General features: G+C 41.1%; 2 long non-coding RNA genes across 3 annotated transcripts in view; one reads left to right on the forward strand and one right to left on the reverse strand.

Moving 5' to 3' along the window:
- LOC115343692 lies at positions 1 to 21,497 on the forward strand. Its single transcript, XR_005932836.1, has 5 exons — positions 1 to 876; positions 1,375 to 1,574; positions 3,931 to 4,022; positions 11,757 to 11,822; positions 19,439 to 21,497. It is a non-coding gene; the product is annotated as an uncharacterized LOC115343692 (long non-coding RNA).
- LOC121233432 overlaps positions 11,081 to 23,690 on the reverse strand; it is a 24,741-nt gene continuing 12,131 nt past the window's right edge. Inside the window, exons 3-4 of one of the 2 annotated variants that reach the window (XR_005932837.1) lie at positions 14,945 to 15,009; positions 11,081 to 11,813 (exon numbers count right to left, since the gene is read on the reverse strand). This is a non-coding gene — a long non-coding RNA (uncharacterized LOC121233432). Of the gene's footprint in view, positions 11,814 to 14,944; positions 15,010 to 20,618; positions 20,703 to 23,690 lie in introns of those variants that run through there. The other variant, XR_005932838.1, reaches the window with a different exon arrangement.

The raw sequence follows: 23,690 nt of genomic DNA on the forward strand, positions 1-23,690 counted from the left end.
GGCGGGGCCGCTCCGCTCCGCGCGGTATATAAACATGTGTTTCTGGCCGTGGAGATAGGTCTGTCTCTGCACAGGGGAGTTCGTCCCGGGTGGGTGCCGCGGGGCGGTGTCAGCGCCCCGGGACCCTCCCGGCTGGGTGCCCCCGCAGCTGGGTTGGCGCCGGGCTGCCCGCCCCGCGTGGGTGCTGCGGCTGGGAGAGGCATCGGTGAAGGGAGCGCTCGCGGCCCGCCCGGTGCGGCCTCGGGAGAGGGGGCTGCTGTCCTTGCGCCCATAAAACGTTTCAGCGTGCTGGTGTCGAATAACCCGGTTTCGTCGATACAGCTGCTTGAGGCTGCAGGGTCGCTGTGTGAGTAAAGGCTTGTACAGGGCCAGGCATGGCTGGAATAGGAATAAAGATGTATTTTCTTGAGCTATCCTATGAACCGAGTGGAATTGCTCACCTGTGTGTGGCATTGCTGGTTTTATACTCGCAGTAATGTTTTTTTAGGACATGACTAGTGTGTGGGACTGACAGCTTAGTTCAATGGGAATTTTTCCCATGGATTTGAGAGGGCACATGCTTACACCTTTGTTCTTTCTAAAGTAGAAGCACATTTTCTTTCCTAATAAAAAAAAAGTAAGGATAAGGTTTATGTAGAGCCAGATGTTGAAAGGTACTGCGTAGCACCAACTGACAGTTCAGACTTTGATTTTCTTGGTGCTGATGTTGGCACCAGATCCATTAAAATGATTTTCTATTTTCTCAGCTGCCTCGACATCAGCTCTATCATCAACATCAGCTGTGACATCACCAGTGGGACAGTACAACAAAGCAACTAGCACAATAGCGAGAGACTTTAGCAAGCAAATAAAATGACAATTTTCTCAAGCAAACACGTAAGTGACAGTGCAGCCGTTGATGATGGTACTGTGCTGAACCTAGCTATGAGAGTTTTCTTTCAAATCAAACAGCTGATATACTAATGTTATTTTTTTAAATAAGCATACCATTATTTTCCAGTAAGTAGTGACATTTATTAAACCTGTCACTGATTGAGGACCCATATGAGGGCTAGGCTGAGAAAAATAACAGCTACCTCAAAAGCCCAGCGCTGCACAGTTTGTTCTCTGGTATGGGACTGTTCCTTGGAAACAGTGAGCTTCTAGTATTTCTGGACTGTTTTGCACCTGTAATACCCAAAAGGAGGTCAGTTTCAAGGGTGGCTCTGTGGAAGGCAAGGAGATTTGTCCCTAATATGGATCAGGGCTTTGTTATCTGTCTCTTTTCGTTGTAGGGTAATTGGGGTGGGGGGTGTCTGTATAAAGCGATAACGTTCCACTCGAAGGCTTAGTCTGTTTCCTCATTTCTGATCTGATTCTGCTCTTTGGCAGCAGAGGATGCTGTGAAACTGCTGAAGCTCTGCAAGAATGGAAGACCTCTGAGCTGGGCTCTCTTCTGCCATCAGCTGGAGGACAGGATCCCTGATGAGACAGGAGACCTGAGCCACTGGAGATAAGAGTGAGGGAAGAAGTCTGTCATTTGCAGGAGACATCTGTGGCTGAGGGAGAAAGGCACTACCATCTTAGGGGCTGTGGTAAGTCTGCTTAATTTGCTGCACTAAGCACCTCTTTCCACAGTTCTTTATCCAGGGCTGGCTGTGATAGCTCAGTTTCTTCTTGAACTGCATCCACCGGATTTACCCAAACATTTTCATGACAACCAGCATGCATTGTGCACTTCCATGCTACTTACTGTAGTAAAGCTCTTCTCTTTGGGTGGGTTTTAGACACTACTATAACGGAAAAAAAAAATGCTGAGGCCAAAAGACATGTAAAATGCATTTGTGCTGATGAGCATTTAATGATTTTTTTTCTGTATTAGGTTGAGTGCAAATTTTGATTGATAACATCTGGTAATTCAGCTGGACGGGACCTCTGTAGGTCTCTAGTCCAACCCCAGGGGTTCAGTGTTCCCGGTCTGGATGAGGTTGTGCAGGGCCTTCCTTGTTCAGCTGCATTTGGAAAACCTCCTCCCCCTGTCGTGCCTGGGCTCCTGCCTCAGCACGCCACCACCCCCAAAGGGAAGAATTTTTTCTCGTATCTAGTGAGAATTTCCTTGGCTGCAACCACATTGTCAGGTCAGCGTCTTGCTCTTGCTGCTGAATCTTAGAAGCACGGGTGCTTTACAGACTAGGATTTCTCCGGCTGGATGCTGAAGCATGGTTAGGCTGCACTCTCTGGTGGAGGTGAGGAGGAGCGACAGAGTGTAAAACCCTCCTACTGTTTCTGTGCTGAATCCTCTCACGTTAACTCCTCTCTAACAGCAGTTTAAGGTTGAAACTTCAGCCAAATGCCATATACTTTCCCTTTGCAGCAGTCGGGAAGGTGCAGTTACCAGACAGGGCATCAAAAATGCCATCTTGCCCAGGAGAGATGTTTTTTGTAGCCCTGTTTATATGTGTATAACCAAATTGTGCTGGCCAGTAAAAATAGCATTGTAGAGAGTAGCTCAAGCTTCCTTTTCAGTATTTGAACTAGTGTGCTTCACCACATTATTTCAGCTTACCTCTCTTTACAGTACTGAGAATAGGAGCACGTACTGATGTGTGTGAGATGCTCAACAACAACAGTGATAAGAGGCAAGAAAATGACAGCTTACATTTTGATCTGCATTTTCAGTGCATCGTGTTGGTATTAACAGTGGGGGCTTTCAGGTTGTGTGCGTGCTGTTGAATTTCAGTGCTCTCTGTTTCTTTGGAAATACAAAAGGAAGAGGAAAAAGGCACTCAGAGCTTAGATCAAAGCCAAAAGGAAAACCTGGAATTGGTTCTTGCATTTGCTTGAACAAGAACTGAATCTGAGGAAATGTACCTTACCTTTTTTTAGTGGGCTAGGTGAAATTCCAAGGTCTTGACTTCCCTTGAAATCTCCACATCAATTTTTAAAGTCCGAAAATTTACATGGTGAGATGACTTTAAATATTGTATCACTTAGTGGGTCATCCATTTTCATACCTGTGTTGTGGTAGTGAGGGTCTTGTGGTGGGTTTTTTTTTTCAATGAGAGTGAAGCCATTTAGATTTGCTTTGTAGCCAAAACCTCTACTGATGCAAACAAGTGTGATTCTAGAGAAGGTTGTAGGGCTACAGTGGTTTCAAAAAGATTTGAAGAACTGGACTCTTATCTATGGTTTTATGTAAGGTGACCTCCAGTGAAGAAAAAAATATTGCTAATTTTCTTTCTTTTTTTTTTTTTTTTTTGTTATTTTACCTGTACTTTGAAAAGAGCTCTGAAGCTTCTCTGCTGCTTGTATTTAGGTGCTGTCTACCTTGTTTTTTCTCTTTTTTTTTTTTTTTTTTTTGAGAATTTATGCACAAAGAGGATATTAACAAAAGAACAAGAGACACTGCATGTTCTAAGGTTATGAAGCATGATCAGGTCTGATTCAGACCGAGACAGGCACAGTGCTTTCACTGAGGCCGTTTGATACTTCTGTTTTGAGCACTGAATTACTGCAGTTGCTTATCAGAAAATTAGAAGACAAAGATTTGTTGAGAACAGAAAAATTCCCCGTCAGGTTGGCATTTCTCTTACTTCCTAAGTTAAAAGAGCCAATCTCATCCAGTTTACTCTATCACACAAAGCCTTGACTGTGACTTCAAAGTGATGCTGAGGGCTTGCAAAGTTGGACAAGTACTCTTATTTAACAGAGGTCTGCTCAAAGGTTTTGCATGACAGTATAAGTTGAATGAAGTTAGTATTTCAGCATGTGTCAGAGAGAGAAGTAAAAGGTTTAGGGACTGAGCTGAAACAGGAGGTGATGTGAAGGTTGTAAGAGAAAGATGAAAACCTTTCCTTCTGTATCTGTCATCTCAATAATTTGTCTGGATGGCAGGTTCATAGGAATCCGCCTTTTTTTCTTTTTTTTTTTTTTTTTTTTTTTTTAATGCAGGAGTGATTCTCCTGGGTATATGAAGGAGGGAAAGGGTAACTACAGAACAAGAAGCTGCTGTGCTGAAATTGCTTCAGGCTACCTCCTGGAAGGTAAGAGAAGTTATGAAATGCCTTAGGAAAGCCTTTCTTCCTCTGATGCTTGATCACCTTTACAAAGTTAATAAATGAGAAGAGAAAAAGTGAGATGTAGCATTGTCCAAAGAGAGTGAGTCCCCTGGAGAGGTTTGCACTAACAATCAGGCCCCAAAATGAGCTGCATGCAACCTCCTGTGGAAATGTACTAGTACTCCAAGTCGGGTACTACAATCTTCCCTGTGATGAGAGGTCTGTCCATTGTTTTCCAGCTTCCTCTGCACCCTTATTTCAGCTCTGCTTTCAGATTTGCTATGACATAACACCATCTTCAAAAAAAATCAGGAATTTTCCAAAACCATAGCTATTGCATGTGTGGCTTCATCAAGGCTAAAAAGCCAAAGCACAACCTCTCTCCCAGGCTTCCAAGGAAAGGGAAAGAATGAGTAGAAGTCATCTGTTGAAGTGGATTTCCTATTTCTTTTCTTGTACCAAGATCCAGGTCAAACACACAACTCCCCTGCTCTAGTGTCATAATATTTATTTTTTTATTGCAGTCACTGTAGCTGTTTATACAGACTAAATATAATGTTTGCTGTTATGAAAGTCCATCCAGAAGCCAAAATACACACCCTTCCCTCTTCCCTAGAATAATCGGTATGTTGTTTATGGTTAAGCTAAAGGACCAGCTGACTTAGCTCACAAGTCTTAAGAGACTTGTGTCTGCAGCTATTTCTGAGTAACAGACATACACTGTGATAGCGTGGTTGAAACTGCTCTACTGTCTGGGCAGCTACAGAGCTCCAGAGATTTGTAGTCTTTGAAATGCTCCTGTATAACTACAGAACTGAACTTCGAACTTGTAGATCTAAAATCATGAACTTATGCTCCCTTAAGTTCAGTAATGCCCATCAAGAAGCCTTGATTCTAAGGGTGTCAGAAAGCAGTACACATTTTATCATGGTGTAAAATAACAGATTTCCCAATCTTGCAAGACAGACATGCTAAAATTTTTCACTGTGGGTGTGGTAACTGCAGCAACTTGGGTTAAAAGAACTGCAGTTCCATCTTAGTATCTTGTGTGTCCATAACCTTTCCTGGTGTAAGGCATGGTGGCAGGATGAAAGCGATGTCATTAGGTTCTAATTCATCCTTAATCAACTGGACTAAATCACATTCACACCAGTAGCTTTGTAATTGTTCACATTTGTTTTGCACAGCTTACTGTGGTTTTCAAGATTTTTAAATCATAGAATCTCACAATCTGCACTTGCTGATCAGACTTCTGTAAGGCACATGTAAGCGAACATCGTACAATATTCAGCAGTTATTTTAGTAGTTACAGTTACTAAAACAGAAATCTTAGGGAAGAAGTAGCTGTATCAGTGCCATTGCCCAAGACAGCATTAGCAGGAAGACTAATGGCAGGGAGGGTTGTGATGCATATGTGGAGAATCAACAGAGACCTTTAGGATGGGAAAGCAGTTTCTGTGGAAAAAGGTGCTATGCTCACTGTCGTGGACAAGGAAGGTGACCAGTGTAAGAATAGGGGACAGTACACAAGAGGGTTGTTGTGGTCATTTAGAAGCCAGCAGTTCGGGGCTCATGATGGTTCCTGGCTGTGGCATTTTTAACCTGGTGCTGGGGGGCTGGTTTACCATCTGGTGGAACCGTAGGCTTAATGCACCATCTTAATCTTATCCTTACACTGTACTGCAGGGATAAGGTCAGGCAGGAGTTTTATGAGAAGAAAGATAAACTGGTTTTCCTGCATTGCCTCCAGAAAACTAATGATAAGGCCTGCTTATTACATGAATTACTGTCAAGTAAGAGATACTCTTTCCTCATGCTGTTAGTTCATAGAAGTTACAACTACAGGTTTTGCAATGGCCATTGTTCAATGACCAGATCTAACTATCAGACCTGATTTTCTCCATTGATTTCAATCTAATATAGTCATTCTTCTGATGGGTGGGTATGAAATGCAGAACAGGGTAGGGTAGACTGAGGTCTATTACATCAGTATAGAAACCTGGTTGGATTGTAAGGTTATTCATCAATATTTCTTCTGTTTTCAAAACACAATTCTCAAGGATCCAAAGGCACTTTTTTGTGCAATTAGCACCCCACGTGCATGACCCTGAGTGTCAGTGAAGGCTGTGCCTTTAAAGTAACATATGTGCAAATGATCAGAGTGGTTCAGACCAAGCATCTGCCTGCTCCCCATCTCCAGCAATGGCCCCAAGCTCACCTCTAATGGTTTGCCAGGAGCTTAGCATGTGAAAGGGTACTTTCTGGGAAGCAGCTGGTCCAAGCTCAGGAAAGCCCGGCCTACCTCATAGCTACCCAGGTCAGCAGCTAAGGAAGCAGAAGCACGTGTGCTCTGTGGGGACAATGGGGTGGCTACTGTGGCTCCATGGTGGCTGCTAGTGATGGGCCTCCCCCTGCTCAGGCCATGAAGAGTGTTAGCCATGGGGCCTCTTCCAGGAGAAGGAGCCACTGTCACCAAGGAGGTTGGTCAGTATGTGAAGAAGCAAGCCTTGTCCAGGCTCTTCAACAGTCTAGAAATCCCTCAGCCTGTGATTGTCCATGCCTACCCTATGGACCTTGTTGGGTGGTCATGGGACTGCCAAAAGAAAGAGCTGCAGAGGCGCAGCTGCAAGAAGAGATGGTGGGAGATCCTCTCAGAGCAGAATTGTGAGAAACTCAGCAAGAGGCTCTGGTTTTTGTATAAGTGATTCTACTGCACAAGAAGCATGGTTAGGATTGGTTTGGTGGGACTTGCCACATCCCCCCGGGCAGGAATGATGCTGAGGGGACAGGTTCAGCCCTTGTAATGTGCGCAAGAGCAGATTGGTAGTGTTGTACCAAGTACAAACTGAGCTGGCTGACTAAAAGCAAGCCAAATCCAAAAGCAGACGCCAGGGAAGCAGAAGAATGAGGCATGATACTTCTGTTGGATAATCTGCCAGCCTATGCATGTTTTCACTTTAGGGATTTCCTGAACCTGGTGTGGTTTATCTAGTTAGTGACTATCAATAAATCTGCCTTCTAAATCCTCGTTCAGTCTCCCTTGAGAATTTCTGCAGGTAGAAAATCCTCCAGCAAGGAGCATTGGGGTCTGCAGGGCTTGTCTAGAACCCATCTTCTCTTAGCTTCATTGACGGCTCCTCATTCTTGAATATCTGAAGAGACAGTGAAGAGTTGTTTGTATCCATGCCATCGGGCCTCCTGAATGTGTCTGTTCACCAGGGTGAAGCCCACTTCAATCCTAGCCCACTAGCTCCTTGTGTGGTGACCACTGTCGCCATGTGCAAAGTATGTGTCAGGAACACATTGCTTACCTATGAAATGCACATGTTTCTCGAGTGAAACACTGCAGATCTTCATCAACAGGTTAGTGGATTTCTAAATTAACCCACTGTCTTGAGCAATTTTTTCTTTTTTCAAAACTCTGAGAACCAGTTCTGTTACTGCCTGGTCTTGTGTCTGGTTTGAAAAAGAGCACCTTAAAAGGCCAGTCAATAAATGTCTTGCAGCACTCTGATTTTAGTCTTGCCTAAGAGCAGTCACCATCTGTTGAATCACAACTTTCACTTCCTTTGTTGCCTGAGTTTCTTAATCTTTCATCTCACATTGGTCTAGCTCTGTGAACAGGGTGATGTCATCAGCGCAGAAATAACCATGCCAGAGATGAGGCTGGGGACCACAGAGGCAAGTCTGTGAGCAGGGACTCCGGGGACTGGGCTGGAGTGGAGAAGTGGAGTAGCCCCTGTACAGATGGGGTACTTTGGGGGAGAGCAGACAGCAAGGGCAGAGAGCAGGAGCTTCTGGGGGCAGTTAGTGACAGTTTGGAAACAACTGATGTTTTTTAAAAGTTAGTTTTCCCAAGTGGGCTGAACTACTCCAGGGGAGCCCTGTTGGGTATGGTGTGGCTTGCAAGAACTGAAATGGATTTGAGGAGCAGGCCAGCATATTGAAAGCTGCAGAAGCAATTTCCTACTGATAATAGTGTCTGCCAAGAACTTACTCTGTACGACTCTACCAGAGATCCCAAAAATGTTGATAAGGTATAGAACGTTGTAGGGCAGCTGCACCACCTCAGCATCAGACTTCCTTTTTTGTCTATTTATGTAACTCTGCCTTCTTGCTAGAGCATGCCTTGTCATGGGTTCTGTGGGATTTCATTGTATTTTCAGCTTTCAAATGAAACAGAGTGTCCCAAACAATACTGGATCTCAGCACTGCATTATCTTCCCCTTCTGGGTACTTCTTCAGTTCCATTCTCTTTCAGTGTAATAAAACCCAGAGCCCTGTCCTGATGCCTTACTTCCCCCATCCTTCAAAACCGCCTTGAAAGTCCCTGGCTAGAGTATCATATGCTCATCACTGGTTTTCCCCAAGGGCCCTATTTCTTGTGGAAACACAAGTCTTTAGGGTTGTTGTCCTGAGTCTACTTTTCACAAGAGAGCTCTTTTCTACTCTTACTTGTGGAAAACTCCTGCAACTTTTCCTCTCCCAGAAGTTTCAAACTTTTCCTCTCTTTGGGACTTCCTCATTCTCCATAAATGTGAGATACTGACCAGTCACAGCAGCACTGTGCCTGCTTCCTGGAGGAGCAGAATTTCTCCCTCTAAATTTCTAAATAAGAGGCCTTGGAGAAGTTAACTTATTTTCACCTATCAAAGGAAGATGTAAGAGGATGGCTTTTATTTTTAAAACAAGGGGCCATGTGAAAACCATGGGACATAAGGCCCTACCTGCCTTTGTTGATTCTTAAGGTAGGCTGTCCCTTACGTTATAAAGTTGAGTTGCACAGTATCAAAATGCATTTAAAAACTGGGCTTTAATCCATCAGTGTTTTTACAGTCTCTATCTTAAACAGATAAGGGGCTACATCTATTAACTGGGGATAGCGGAGATACAAGCATGATGCACTAGCTGAATAGTTCCATTGCCTTACCCTGGCATCAGTGTGACCCTTCTCTATCATTGTGATCCATTTCTTTCCCGTTTTATATTGAGCTATAAGAAGTAAAGGCAAGGGATATTGGACATACAATATTAACCTATCCTGGAACTGTGCATCAAGTCCTGTAAACCTGTGGAGCATTATTTGAACTCTCCAACGTAACAGAAAAGTAAGTTATTTTTAATACTGCTGTAGCATTTCTCTAGATAATTAAAAAACATATATCAATGTTAATACTCACTTATTAGTCTGTGGAATTGTGGAAGATACTGCTCTAAAAACATACTGACTCATTCCTGTTACACTTTCAGGGCAGTTTTGTCACAGGATTACAGCAATATTATCTACTGGATGACTCTGGGGCCTTCATGAAAGCATGAGCATTTTAGAGAACATATACCTTCTTTGAAGAATAATCTTACAATATAGGAAATAGGCAAGGTTCTTAAGTTCTTATGATTTTTGAACTGACTGATTTCTTGCTAATTTGAAGTCAATGTTTTGGATGTGCTATCTGTAGCTTAGTTATTTCAATTGCACTTTTGTAAAAGACAAATTATTTAAACTGTTCAACAGTTTTATATGTTTAAATATGTTTTAAGTTTTGCTGTACACTTTCTTGTGTAATTTTTTTGACAAGTTCTCCATAAACTCAGGTAGCAAGTTACAGGTTACATTCAAGCAGTTTGATATATTTCATTGACTTTTTTAGTGCTGAGGTCTTTGGATCTCAAAAAATGTCTGAGCTAGCATGTTTTCCAGCCCTTCCTGGAAGTACTGGGAGGTGAACTCTTAACAGCTGTCATTCATTAGCTTGAGCAGTTTCTTTGTTTAAAGTACAAAACCCTGGGCTTATTATGCAAGGGAGACCTACTAGATCTCTGGGGGCTTTGGTTATTTAGTAAGTTCAGAAACTGCTGAGATTCAATGGTTGGGGTTTTTTTCTGAAAGTTTTCCCTGTAATTTGTGGGTATAGTGACAGCAAAAGATAAAACTTATGTTCTTTGTTTTGTCTCTACATCTCCTTCTGTACTTCTAAATCCAGCCCCTGCCCCACCAGAGCGTGGTGGGACAGATAGTGGTGATAGTGGTTCTACTGCTGATGACCTGGTATTCAACATAGGGTCTTCGGGTGGTTAGGGAGGGTGTTATTCCATCAGAGGACAAGAAGTTACCGTGCCTATTTAAGTTACCAGGCAGCAAGCTTAAATCAAGCAAAGGCAAGTTCTTTTTGCATAGCACAGTAGAAATCAGCTATAAGACTGATGGGTGCAGGGTGTAGGAGACCAGGAGTATAAATGGGCTCAAAAAAGGAACTGAAGAAAATAATAGAAAGGCTTTTAAATGCATGGATGCAAAACCAGCCTCTGGCTCTGTCTGTCCCTGAACTAAGGTATATTAGAGGAAGAGTCAGTATTGCCCTGTTTTTTGTACTCTTTCCCAAAGTACCCATTACTGGCTACTGTCAGAGGAAGGAGCCTGGCTTTTTATAGATTTGGTCTGATTCACTGTGACTGTCCTTATGTTATCAACACTCTACACCAGTGAAACAGGAGCAGGATTCATGGCCGAGTACACATTTTCTAGTGTGCAGAAAAAAAAAGTAAAAGTCATGTCCTCAGCCACACCACAACCTGTTCTCACTTTGTTAATATGCAAGGTTAATGAGCATAAACACATCTGCTCAACCTAAACACATTCCCTAGACTAAGAGCAGGAGTGCATTAGATCCTGGGATGGTTTGAGAAGAAAAAGTAAAACAGCATCAAGTTACTCTTAATTCTGCTGTGGTCTTGTTTGGTTAGCTCACAAATATTCAGGAACAGCAAGAAAAATGCAGGCTTCCAGTGTAGTCCAACGCCAAGAATGTAATCCACAGTTTGTCCTTAATCCCATGAGGATCATCTCAAATGTTTCCAGTGCTTTTGGCAGGAATATTAAATTACAAAATCTAGGATACTTGCCAGAAACAGAAAAAAGAAGGTTCACAGTAAAAGCAGTGCCCTGCTCTATGCTTCTGCAGGAACAAAATGGCATGTCAATATGGATGATTACTTTGAAAAAACAAATTAAAAGGGCAACTTCTCATAAGTGTCTTAGAACAATCCATTCCAATTAGTTCCCAGTACTAAAATATGCACTGTTTGATGCCTGATGACAAGTCAAGGAAGTAAGTGAAGGTGACTACCTTGTCAGTATATTGAGCTTTTCTTTTATGGAGCTGAAAGTACTTACGTGTCTCCTTTCTGACTCAGGCTGGGACCTGAGCTCCAGAGCCTGACTTCTGTTTTGTCTGTGTGTCAGAAGGAACTTGCAGAACACAGTGGGTTTACTTCAGATTCGCTCTGATACAACCAAGACCAGAGTTCAAAGATTGCTGTTTTTGTTGAATTTACCATAAGAAGGTACTAACACCTGTGTAAAATATATCCTCGACTATACAAAGTGTTCCGAAGAGAGAGAGTTGAAGAACTGTAAGGTTTTGTATGTATGTCAAGCCTCCTTTGAGAATTACATGCAACTCAATACTTGCTTTATTTGTCAAGGTGAAAGTCCCGTTTGTCTTTAGAGAGTGAATCTTTAGCCATTTCTGATGAAAATGTTATACTAGGGTACTTTCATGGGTATAACCTCTCCACTAGAGAAGAGGACAAATTATAAACTGTTTATTTATTTAGTTGGTATTGGAAAATCTTCACCTTAAATCAGACATGTTGACTTTGACACATTTTCCTTCTTTTTCTCTTTTCCTGCTCTGTCCCACATGACTGCTTTTCCAGGGTCTGCAGAGGAGTGTCTGACATTCTCATCCCTTCTGGGCAATACTCTGGTTGCTTCTGCAAGAGGTAGAAACACCAATGATTTATTTATTAATACATTTGAATTTTGTCACTCTATTTGTATTCTCTTCCTCATACTTTACTGAAGAACTGTCCTTAAGATCAGCTAGAGATTTAATTTAGAAATTCTAGCTGTACCTTACCCAAAATACACATCCTACAGAATACCAAGGATACATAGGTGTTCCTTTATTGGCTATTGTTTTAAAATACGAGGAGTCTGAGCTTCAGTCTCTGGATTTTTTCAGTGCTACCCCATTTGGATCCATTGATTCTATGATGATGCAAAGAAAAAATAATGTAGTTGCATAGAGCTGGTAAGAGTATTTTATTGCCATGCTGTTTAGCACCAATGCCAAAAAGTCTTCATGGATGGTGCTGTACTTTGCTGGTGCCTCCCATTCCACAAGCGTCCTAACTCAGGCACAAACATCACAGAATCACTCTTTTATTTTCTGCCAAGAATGGGGTGGCTGAAAAACACTTTTATCCTTCATGTCAGACAGTTGTGCTTTTCTGCGGTGGCAGGAAAGGGTGGAGAGGAGGAAGCGTTGACCTCAGAGCTGCTTTCATGCTTATCTTTTTTGCCTTTTCTTGGTCTAGGGGATATTTATGTCTGCCAGCTGGGACTCACCTGCGGCTGCATGTCTTCTTACCTTGCAAAGCCAATTGACTTTTTAGGATGCTTAAAAGACCCATATATGCTGTTGCATTTGCACCGGATATGTTAGAAGCCATATCCTGTATTGTATACGCAATTGCAGCCACAAACAGAAAATGCAACACATTTTCCCATTTCTACTTAAGTTTTGATAAATCTAAATGTGAGACAGCATCTAGCTTGTTATCTTGATTCTTTTTCCAGCTCTGTTCAGATGAAAGGGTTTGAAAGAACACCAAAACTAGAGGGAGGGTGGCAGACAGATCAAGTACATGGAGGAGCAATGCACACTCTGCCTCTCTCTTGTGAAAAAGATAGATAGAGGTTCTGGAAAGCTTTGGAAACACAAGGCTTGTTAAACCCACAGCACGTTTTTCAGAGGAAGCCCAACGCATATTCAAGGAAATGTTGCTGGCAACGTTGAAGTTGCTTAAAAAAATAACAGCACTGCTTTCTAAACATAAGCTCCTCTTCCTTTTAGTTATAAATCACTAGTTACTTTTATCAAAGGAAACCATAAGATACATTTTTCTTGTTAACTGTATACCTAATGACATTTTTTTTTTCTGTTGAAGATCAACTTGGCCTTTTGTTAAAACAATACCACAGGGTAACTACTTAGAGTGTTAAGGAGAAGAGGCAAAGCAGTAGCATTGGCAGAGAGAAGAAAATTGAGGCTTCACACTTGTTAGTGTAAAAAATGACTGAGTGACAGCCTCGTCAGCTAATTCCATACAGCAGTTATTTTGCTTTGTGACCTCCATTTTCAAAACCTTGGATGCTTAACTTGAAGTGTATGAAAGCAAGTTATGTACATTTGCTGAAAAAGCATACCTTTCAAAGACTCTCTGGCAAGGCATTTAGACCCTCATGTAAACTCCAATTCTTCAATTGACATGTTTGCTGAGCACCTGTGAAGGAGTATCGACTGCAGAGGACAGCCATTTCATATGCCTGTACTGCAAACAGTGTTGTCATTGTAATGTGAGCAATTAAAATGCATAAATAGTTAAGTACATGGGATATCTGAAGCTAAGGTGGACCCACTGAACATACTGAATAATTACCTTCACTGAAATCAGAAGCAAAATACTCAGCATTTAAACAAGAAATGGTGGCCTCTTTTCTGTGTACTATGTACAAGATGAAAAATGAAACAAAATTAAGCCTTGGAACACAATCTCAGATAGGCTTGGAGTCCTACATGAAAGAAAGAAAAAGAAAAAGGACACAAATTCAATAACTGAATTCAAAGCCTCCAGTAGGTTCCAAACTCAGCATGGGAGGATCCAGGCAGAGTGGAGCCCCAACCTCTTTTTGCAGATAGGGGGAGAGCCTTACTGAAGGAAGAAAAGGATAATATAGCTGGTTTGCTTGTGTTAAACTTGTCTTTCAACTGAACAGAAATTCTCGTTGACTTCAGTGGGGTTTTGTCAAAATAGAACTGTATTAGGCACTGAATAGGATTTCAGGACTTCAGGTTCATTGATGTACTTTATAGCCCTTTAGGAAGTTGTGGTAGTTGCCTGTTTTCCTCTTAGGAAGTGACTCTGTAATGATACTCTCTGCTTCTTACGTTATGTTGTGCAGATTTGGTAAAAAGCCTTCCCCCCAACTTTTAGCATGTTGTTGCATTGCTTAGTGCTGGCGTGAAATTAAATAGCAGCAGTTTGGGACTCACGCTGCTTTGCTTTTTTTTTTTAGTTTTTTTTTGTCTTGTTCATGTTTACTGTTGATTTATTATAACAGCCTGGATAGTATATGGGGTGCTTTAGTTGAGAAGGCATTGGTCATTCATATTTTTTAATTAGCATTCTTGAAGCATGCCAGTCAAATCATGCTAACTGTAAAACATTGGGCAATGATTAATGAACCCTGTGGAGGATGTAGGTGAGTCCTGCTTCACATTATACTCTGATGCGCAGAAGGACAACTATCAACATTTTCAGAACATTTGCTAATGCTGTGTGCTTCAATATCTGGGACATTTGCTATGTGCTGGGCCCTATTAAAACAGCTTAGTTTCCTGTTGGCAGACCATATGCCTTTAAAAAACCATTGCCAACCAGAAATGCTGGCCACAGGGTCTTAGAATTTGTTCACTTCTTGAGGCTCGTCTTGAAGGATGCTGAGGACCTGCAGCCCTGGCTCTTACTGCTGAGAGCTACTTCCCCATGGGACTTCTGAAAACTAGTATAATGTGTTTCAAGCCAAGTATCCAAAAATGACTGTATGAGTCATTAGGTAGTAAACACTCTGGGGGCTCAGCCAGTCTTACTGTTCTGCATTTATGCGGTGTGTAATATTACAGGAGTCTGGATCTGAGTGTCTTACGAGCTACACAATACACTAGATATTAATAGTAGTCATAACTAAGGGATATAGTTTGGCTGCTTTTGATCTCATCAGAGCCATGTTTCAAAGCTTGCAGAGCTGAATGTAGAAATCCCAAGTCTTTAGACCTCACCCTTCATTATTTGAGCAGCAGGCCATCTGTTGCAGTAGTTACTCTGTTCTATACACAGCAGTTCCCTGCAAAGTAAAATAAAAACAATGAGATGGAAAAAAGATACTTGATGCAATGCCTGATGTTTCGTTTGCTCAAATGGCATTTCCAGCTTTGCAGTGTGCAATTGGAAATGAGGCCTCCTACTACCATGTCCTATGCAAACATGCTGGAAGGTACAATCTTTTCCAGACAATTCTCTTAAAATGATATTGCCTGTTAAGTAGAATTTTTGCCTGGGCACTGAGATTATCAGCAAAGCATAAGGAAAGATTAGGAGATGCAACGTTGGCCAAGCCATCCATTCGAAGATGACTCAAAGTCACAAGATCTGTTTAAAATACATAATAACTTATGTATTTCTTCTCTATTTGCCATCTTGCCCAGGGGTCCAGACTTTTCAGCTTTAGATCTTTAACCAGGCTGACGAAAGACTACTTTTATCAAGGGAGTTGAAGGTCACGTGTAGTCATGTGATTGCATGAGCTAGCCTTCAGAAAGAAACACCACTACATTATTTAGCAACATGAAGTAGCATTATTGTCCTTTTAAATTGCTTTTCAGCACCAGGGAAAGATGGTATTTCTAGTACTTCTTCCTAAGAGTATGAATAGACCTTCTTGTTGCTGTATTCTCGAGGAATGATAGTGAATCTTCTTTATGGCCATAGGGAGATCACATTTGCAGCGTGTGGGGGTAAAACATTTCTTAGAGCAGCATGCTTGTGTGTGAATGAATGCTTCCTTATTGAACGCCCACATTTCTTTGGGGGGCTACATGTGTGTCAAAGCAGGGCTTGCAAAATACCAGCCATGATTTAGGCACTCTCATGACACTGGAAGGATAAAAGGAGTAACATGACTGTATCTATACTTTATTTCCATTCCCCAGTATGCAGGTTAAACCAAATCAGACAATATTAGGTTAATTAGACTAATATACCTTAACTTATTTCTCCTTACTGAAGTGAAATTTGTGTGCCTACATCATCTATTGCTTCTTATCATTGCCCAAAAGATATAAGATACATTTATACACCAGAAAGTGGCATGTGATGAACTTATGCTGGCACTCAGCTAAAATAACAGCGAAGACAGAGCAATTCCAGGTGGAACTTGGGATAAGCCTCTTTTGTTCAACTATGGTCTTGTCTGTAAACTTTAACTACTGCAGTCAGCCCAAGTTACACTGGCCTGATTGCTGTCTTAACCTGAGTTAAGATCCCCTTGGTTTTGGGGCTTGGGTGTGGGGGTTTGTTTTTTTTTTTTTCTTGAAGGGTATGTTAAAGAGTCTAAATTGCTTTAATTCCTTATGGACAAAAGGAAAGAAATAGTAATTACAAGCAGCTAGGAAGATAGAGAAGGCTGCAGTTTTATGGATGGGGAGACTTGAAATCAGGGTGACATAACTTTCTTGAGGACACACCAGAGCCCTCGGCAAACCAGGGATTAGAATGCAAGATCTCCTGGCCACTTTTCACAGTTTATTTGTGCCTACGTGTTTGTATAAGTTAGGAAAAAACCTGTGTGAGGGAGAGAGAGAGGAGGCTGTTTTATTCTTGAGCCTGTGTGACTATTTCACTAGTCTGTGGCTGTGTCTGCAAGTTTTCAGATACATAGGGCTCAGTTCTCCCTTTTGGTAAGCAAAATTCAGGTCTAAGCCTGAGGATGTATACACTTTTAGACATATCCTAATCTTGGACCATTCATTGATGCATAATGCTAGATCACATAAGCCATCTGAAGTGACATAGGGACCTTACTGACTGCTGAGCTGTTGTGGTCTAACCCCAGCCAGCAACTAAGCACCACGCAGCTGCTCGCTCACTGCCCCCCCACCCAGTGGGATAGGGGAGAAAAGAAGTAAAACTGAGGTTGAGATAAGAATGGTTTAATAGAACAGAAAAGAAGAAACTAATAATGATAATGGTAACAGTAATAATAAAAGGATTGGAATATACAAATGATGCATAGTGCAATTGCTCACCACCCGCCAATCAGTGCCCAGTTAGTCCCCGAGCGGCGATCCCCCGCCCCTACTCCCCCTAGTTTATGTACTAGATGTGATGTGACATGGTATGGAATACCCTGTTGGCCACTTTGGGTCAGGTGCCCTGGCTGTGTCCTGTGCCAACTTCTTGTGCCCCTCCAGCCTTCTTGCTGGCTGGGCACGAGAAGCTGAAAAATCCTTGACTTTTGACTAAACATTACTTAGCAACAACTGAAAACATCAGTGTGTTATCAACATTCTTCTCATACTGAACTCAAAATATAGCACTGTACCAGCTACTAGGAAGACAATTAACTATCCCAGCTGAAACCAGGACATGAGCCCGTGTGGCATAATCTGTCTCCTGCAATGGGAAGAGTAAGCAACAGGTAGCCATATTCTTTCTAATGCCAGCAGAAAACAGCCTGTATCCCAGGTAAATTTTTCACAAGTGAAAAGTGAGTTGCTTAGGTGTGCAAATTGGACTGACAGTTCTGGCCCTAGTAATCATTTGAGTGATGTGTTTGTTATTTTTCTAGCCATTCAGGGAGCAAGCATTATTATCAGAGAAATTCTGGAGTATCTTACTGTTTTATTCTCTTAATTCAGTCTTATTCTTCTACTACATCTTCAGTTCATGTACATTTTCCTCCTTTTTGTCATCTTTTTCTTCCTTTCCTGTATCTCTTGCTATCACTGTCTTTTTCCTCCAGCTCACCTCAGTTCACTCTGTTCTTTCTACTTTCATACCAGATCAGTTTTCTCACTAGCATACACTAACCCTACTATGTTGGTATGTACTGCATATATATGATCAAAGCTTAATATATGGAAATATGTGAAACAATATGGTATGATAGAGAAACTGTGTAGAACCATACATTTATTTTTGTTGCATGTCTGTTTATTATAATACTGTGAGGTCTCAAGTAGAAAACTACTTTAACCCAGACATGTTGAACTCACCTAGTTGTCCTTCTTCTAGCTCTGCCATTATTCAGTTTTTATTGACCCAGACAGACTGAAAACTGCCTAGATCTGAAGGAAGCATCATTAAATATTTTAACCAGCAGTCTGGCTGACATAGTGCAGCAAGTGCATAACCCCAATTAATGAAATCACACAAAAGCAGGCTTTCCCAAGCAGGGTTAGGCTTTAAGTATAATAGTTTTATGCCTTCTGTCTCTGTTCATTCTACCTTGTCATGATCTTTTTCAGATGATCACCACATGCACCTTAATTAGAAAAGTCTTTTGAGTAGATGAAGAGAACTGTTCTATCTGCATTTTCCAGGAAAAATCCTATGTCAGGGTCCCTCTTAAATAATGTAGGATTGAAAAACCGAGGGGAAGATGATCAAGATAGTTGCATCAGTTTGACTCAATCAATTTAATTTAATCAGTGCAGGTACTTTTTGTGGGCTCTTTCCTAAGTCAGAAACAGCTGAAGCTGATTCAGTCTATTATCTGTTGTTAATTCAATTTCAGATTGTCAGTCTACGTAGGTAGCTACTTTAGCTAAATCAGTGTAACCAAGTCAGAGTCAAGTAAGTGGGTAGGCCCAAATCTTGGCTAGCTGTCCTCTTCCATAGAGCATGAGGATCATTGCTGAGATTCTGAAGGTGAAGAAATGAGCATCTGTCATGAAGAATTCATCCTTTCCCATTCAGGCCATGAGGAAAGTTACATTGATCAAACTGGAAAGAGTGCCAGCAAAAACAATAATGGATTGGAACAACTGCAAAGGCAGATCTTCTCAGTCATTGCCTTTGGGAACAGTTTGCTGCCTAAAGGGAAGTTTTCCGTTTTTTGCAGGAGGAATGCTGTGTTTGGTACTTTTTATAAGACTTCAAATGTTATAGTTAGAGGAGATGGGTTTGGGCCACTGATTCAGGAGATGGAAATCTTCCTGACTTACTCAATGTCTGCTGTGGAATGTCTAATGTTATCATGAAATATTTCATAATGGTGAAGTATCTTTGGGAATATTGTGTGGATAAAATGACTTATGGGTACTTATGTTTCATTGACTGGAAATGTTCTGAGTGATATTACAGGACACTGCAGGAATAACACCTGTAACTGGAAGGGACCTTGTGGAAAATTCCCGTGACTGCTAACCTTAATGAAGCTTTGTAAGCAACAATGAGAAATATAACAGCAAAATAATAATAGTTTAAAAAACCCAACAAACAACTAAGAAAGATATAGCTCTAGAAGATTTTCTTATGTGATACATAACCACATTTCTCAAACTTGCATGTGATAATTATCTTTGAACACTAAAAGCCTTATTTTCGTGCTGCCCTCTATTTGCACATTAACTTAAAAAGGGTGTTTGCCCCCACAGTTTTAAAACAAAGCCTACAAAGCAGAGGAAAGAGATGCTTATGAAATCAATAGGAAATTTTATCTGGTAAGAAAAACAAAAGCATGGTACAGTAATATGCTGCTTTTTTTCTTCCAGCAAGAAGTGTTTACAGAGGGCTACAGCACCTCAAGTTTTCTACTCACTAACTCACAGAAGCGCTAGTCTGTACAAGCCTCGCTGGTTGCAAATTTTCAAATACTGTTTCAGTGAAAATCAGGTAAAAGGGAGTTAAATGAATTGCCAGTTCCTGAAGCATTAATTAATAAAAGACTGGAAGAACTCCAAACACTTTTTAGTGATGAGGCCTTGTCTTCTTCACTAAGAGGAAGTTGTGAAGGCAGTACTTGCATAGTTGTGCATATATGGATTTATCTTACCTCAAGGTGACTATGGCTGTGTCTACATTAGCAAGTAGCACAGCGTAATAGAAATTGATTTGTAGAACCAGGCAGTGCTGAAGACCCAGTGCTTTTTTAAGGTGGTCAGTTTGGACTGACTCTAGTCAGGTCCGATGGACTGACTGCCCTTTAGCAGCTGAAGCACCCAAGATGAGTTTAACAAGCACATCTTCCAATTTTGTTTTGTCCGAAAGAAATCCAGTCCATGTGCTCTGAGACTGTTCTGTGACACGAACCCAAGTGCTCAACATGGGAGCTATTGGCAGACTGTCAGAAAAGCGCCTTCCTGATTTTAACATGAATGCTAATATAGGCACCCTCCCTCAACTGCCAGCTACACTGAGGTAAAATCATAATGCAAGATTGATACTTTTCTTTTCTTACAAGGCACGTTCATTGAGGTCATCACAGGAACATTGGGTGTAGTTGCTATTTGTGATTTAATGTCAAAGGCTTCGTTGTCATCTATTTTCCCATCTTTCAGCCCAGATGAAATATTCTTTAAAGATGTATTAAAGGCTTTCTACTTTGTACCTTTGTATCTTCTTATTTTATTCCACTTTGTAAAGCCTAACACTTAGTCCACTTGTAATTTCATGAGGCTTTCAGTGGTTTAGATCAGCCTCATAGGTTCTATGCCATACAACAAAAGCATTTTCAGAACTCTTCAGGGTAATTTTCTCTTTTGTATCCTCTTTTATATTTCTTATTTGACTTTCAGAGATTGTTACATGCATGAAAGCATCTGCTGGCATTGTTCCCGACTATGATGACAGGTTGGGTCATTATCAAGGGTTCTTGGAAGTCAAGGAAGATGTTGGAGCTATTTATAAAAAACTGCATGCTCATTTCCAACTAAGTTGATGAGAGTACCAGAAGAAAGTGGTTAAGTTCCACAATTTGTTGACTGAAGCTGAAGGAGCAGCTTTTAGCTGTGGAGGTATTTTCAGTTTCATGTGTGCCTGTAAATCAAGTGGAAAACTTGTCCTTTAATAGATTCTGTGCAAGAAATCTTTTATGAACACTGATCACTAGTATGAACACTGTTGTGGCTGCCCTGGTGCTACAGCAGTGGTACCTCTTGATGGAGGCATAAATACCATCTTCCAGGACAATATTTAGTTATATATAGCACAGTTGTATTGTATAAAGTGCTGACAATTGTTGCAGGAACAGGGAGGTCATCTACATGAAGGACTGATCTAAAAAGAAGAATTTCTAAAACTCGTGGCTAGTTTAAAAGCAGTTCAGTTAACCTGTTTTTGAAAATAGCCAGATCTGGAGCCACAGTTGCTGAAAATGTTTTACTGTAGGTCTGCCACTGACTGTCATTACAGGAGGTGTAGCCATCACACCAGTAATGCTATCTCTTTTTAGCCTAAGTAGAGACAAAGCATAGTGTGTTGTGGATTCAGCACCACATAAACAGGAATAGCAAAGTTCAAGTAAAATAGATCTTTAAAAAATGCAACTGATAGTAGTAGAAGAGTTTTGTTGAAAGTTTTTGTTTTTCTTCAAAGATTTACCAAGATTGGAGCCAAAAGACTTTGGACAAACTGATGCATGAGGCTAAGAACAGAGAGCAGTGGGTATAGCACCACACGGGGCTGGCTTTTCAAGGGGCTTTTTTGGGGAGGGCGGATCCTGGGATCAGGGAAGTCTCCTTCCAAGTGGCTGGAGAATTGGATGGAAATCAGGGACATGGGTGGTGAAAGGAGGACTGAGGAGGGAGAGAAGCCTTTTGTACATGTGGTGTTCTTTTCATAGGGAGGAAAAAAAAAAAGAGGATACTGAAGGATAAGATACCCAAGGAGAAAAACTACAGTACGGGAATGGACATGCTTCAGAGCAGAACAGAAAGGAGGGAGCTTGGCAAGAGGATATGAAAGAGAACAGGACTACTGAAAGGGCATCCACGTGGAAAATAGTCACCCAACATAAGAGGTATGTTGTAGTTCATGTATGAGTAAATGCAGACATTACAAATTGGAACCAATTGGTGCCATAGTGAGTATAGCTCTTCATTTGTGGAAATGCTGGCCTAGAATATCTTTACTAGACTTCTCTGTTGGCTTTATCTTCAACTGCTAAGAAATTTGTGTCACACCAGCTATACCTTAATCAAGAGATCTGATTTAAAACCCAAAATGGCCATAATGGAGGGAGGAGTTGGTGTATGTGTGTCGTTCCTTAACTGTGTGTAGTTGACTGTGTCCCATGATTGTGTCTTGTGGTTTTTATTACAGAGAGCTAAAGCATGATCCAGTAGATAAGACAGATCAAGAAGAGCTTGAGGCTTTTCAGGGTGGCTGTAACTGTTTTTTAAAGGTGGCCACTCACTGCATAGAAACCTTCAGAGCTTCTGCTCCATGGGCAGGGGGAGAATGTTAATACCCAGGACTATTAACTTGAGTTTCAGATTTAATGTCGGTTTTGCCTCAGTTAGTGTCTTTAAACTTTGGCCATTCGGTGGTGTTGATTGGTCATCTGCTGTGGATGTTACTGGGAGATCCAAGTGCAAACAGAAATACCTGGGCTGTGAAGCTGTGCTGGCTAGCCAGTGCACCAAGGCTGCATTAGAGAAACAAACTTTTTTTTCAGTTCATTGCAGTTCTTCCTTTCCTGAGGACGGGTGTGTGGGGCCACCTGATAAGAAGCACACTAAAAGCTGCTAGTGTTATGGAGATGGTGTTCAAAACTTTTTGTACTTTCACCATTGGTATTAGAAGCCAGCTGGGTCAAGTGGCACAGACCAGACTGCTCTTGTTTCCTGAAGGCATTTTCATTTGTAGGAATCATTAGTGCAACTTTACACTCATTAATTCAAGCAATGAAAACTTGACTGGTTTTGTAGCTAGTTACGTTAACAATGTATTCCAGTTATTTCCTTCTCGGGGAGTGAAAGGGACTTTGAGGGTGACAAAAGCTTATTAGGTCACCCCAGGAACACATTTCTGCAATTGTTTGGCAGTTCTTGAAAATCTGAGTCATGCCCTTTCCAGATTCAAAGTTTCACTGGTGAGCTCCCTCTTGCTACTTGTCACCTTCCCACCCCAACATGTACCCATGCCTGTTTGCACACCACAAAATGTTTCTCATGTTATCACAAGTGACCTATCCCTGCAACTGTTACACTACTATAAACAGTCGAGGTCTATTTTTGAACAAAACTCTTAACTAAATACTGAGCTTGCCTGCCTTGGGTTTTGGGGGTTTTGTTGTTTGTTTTTTTAGTGATTACATTCATATGAGCCAACTAAAATTAATTTTAAACCAAGATGCTGCAAATCCACCTGTAATTTTGTAGGAAAACTTACAGCAGTAATTACAAATGAGCAAATTTACAATATCAAGATTTGTGTGTAGGCAACTGAAGAATAGGACAAACAGATAAACTTATCAAACATACTTCATTAGTCTACAAATGTGCTATTATTTCTAATAATTAGGTTTGGGTCTTTTGCTTTTTACAAAATAAATTATTGGCAGATTTGATACTGACAATTGACCATATTGTGTTCAGAGATAAAACATGTAGCAAGATAAACCATTAGACACAACTGAGCCTCTAGGCATATAAACAAACAGCAGAAAATTTGTATTGTAAGTATGAATAAGTTTTGTTGGGTTTTTTGGTTGGTTTTTTGTTGTTGTTGTTATTTTGGGTTTTTTTAACACTGGTATATCATGGACCCTTTTCTCCCCGTAGTTGATAAAGCGTACCCATCAGCCCAAGTATTAGTAAATGTGAGTCTGACCATCCTGCACAGGTGAAAGCTGCAAAGAACCTGTACCAATTTTGCAAAAAAAAAAAGTAGCTTCTTTAGCCGCAAGTAAGAACTAATAACAATCAGAATTTCCTTTTCCCCCCTAGTTGATAAAGCAAGGTCCATGGACTGGATACCAATAATTGATTATTTCTCTTTTTACATTGGCAATTGCATTTTCTG

Source organism: Aquila chrysaetos, chromosome 7, assembly GCF_900496995.4.
Source record: "Aquila chrysaetos chrysaetos chromosome 7, bAquChr1.4, whole genome shotgun sequence".
Taxonomy (NCBI): domain Eukaryota; kingdom Metazoa; phylum Chordata; class Aves; order Accipitriformes; family Accipitridae; genus Aquila; species Aquila chrysaetos.